Below are 1,536 nucleotides of genomic sequence, written 5' to 3' on the forward strand. Positions count from 1 at the left end.
TCAGCATAGAGCCCAATGTGGGCTTGATCCCAGGAACAGCAAGACCATAACCTGAGCCAAAACCAAGAGTCGGACGCTTAACCAACTGAGCCACCCAGGTGCCCCCAAACCGTTTTCATTTTAAAAAGCTAGAGGGACAAGCAAAAACTATTCATATACATCATATACTTCTTTAAAAGAAGTGAGTATAGCTCTCTCCTCCAGCCACCAAAGATGCCAAAAAGAAAAAAAGCTAAGGGGAAGAAGGTGGCCCTGGCCCCTGCTGTGGTGAAGAAGCAGGACGCCAAGAAGCTGTCAATCCCATTTGAGAAAAAGCCCAAGAATTTTGGCATCGGACAGGATATCCAGCCCGAAAGGGACCTCACCCACTAGGTCAAATGGCCCCATTACGTTGGGCTGTAGCGGCGAAAGGCTGTTCTCTATAAATGTGTAAAAGTGCCTCCCGTGATTAACCAGTCCACCCAGGCCTTGGATCACCAAACAGCTACTCAACTGCTGAAGCTGGCCCACAGACAGCAAGACAAAGCAAAAGAAGAAGCAGAGATCATTGGCCCAGGCTGAGAAGAAAGCTGCCAGCAAAGGGGATGTCCCCATTAAGAGGCCACCTGTCCTTCAAGCTGGGGTTAATACTGTCACCACCTTAGTGGAAAACAAGAAGGCTCAGCTGGTAGTGATCGCATGTGCTGTGGATCCCACTGAGCTGGGGTTGTCTTCTTGGCTGCCCTATGTCGTAAGATGGGGTTCCCTCCTGCATCATCAAGAGGGAGGCCAGGCTGGGGCATCTGGTCCACAGGAAGACCTGCACCACTCTCACCTTCACACAAGTTAACTTGGAAGACAAAGGAGCTAAGCTGGTAGAAGCCATCAGGACCCATGACAATGACAGATATGATGAGATCCATTGTCACTGGGGAGGCAATGCCCTGAGTCCAAAGTTGGTGGCTTGCATTGCCAAGTTGGAAAAGACAAAGGCCAAAGAACTGGCTTCCAAACTAGGGTAAGTGGATGCTGTTGAGTTTTCTGTACATTAAAGTAATTACAAGTTCTCTTTCAAAAAAAAAAAAAAAAAGTGAGTGCATAGGGCATAACGATGGGAGAAGCCAATGCATTTCCAAATTGTTATTCCTTTAGCCCTTGAAAACATTAGTCTTCAATGAGAAACCATGGGCTGGTGTTTTCAGTAATAATTACACTCTTCTTTTTTTTTTTTTTAATTTTAGTGATTTTTAAAGACCTCTTTAAACCTTTTTAAAAATCACTTTTAACCTTTTATTAAAAAATACCTTTTATCCTTTTATAAAAAATCTTTATTAAAAAACCTTTATTGGGGCACCTGGGTGGTTCAGTCCATTGAGTGTCCAAATTCAGCTCAGGTCATGACCTCATGACTTGTGAGTTCGAGCCCTGTGTCAAGATCTGTGCTGACAGCTCAGAGACAGGCGTCTCCTTTGGATGCTGTCTCCATCTCCCTCTGCCCCTCCCCCACTCATATTCTGTCTCTCTCAAATATAAATAAACATTTTAAAAAAGTTAAAA

At 44.6% G+C, this 1,536-nt stretch overlaps 1 pseudogene; it reads left to right on the forward strand.

The window, feature by feature from the left end:
- Nucleotides 1–207: 207 nt before the first annotated feature.
- On the forward strand, nucleotides 208–1,079 carry LOC125921990 (60S ribosomal protein L7a-like; annotated as a pseudogene).
- Nucleotides 1,080–1,536: the final 457 nt, after the last annotated feature.

The sequence above is a fragment of the Panthera uncia genome, chromosome C2 (genome assembly GCF_023721935.1).
Source record: "Panthera uncia isolate 11264 chromosome C2, Puncia_PCG_1.0, whole genome shotgun sequence".
NCBI classification, from domain to species: domain Eukaryota; kingdom Metazoa; phylum Chordata; class Mammalia; order Carnivora; family Felidae; genus Panthera; species Panthera uncia.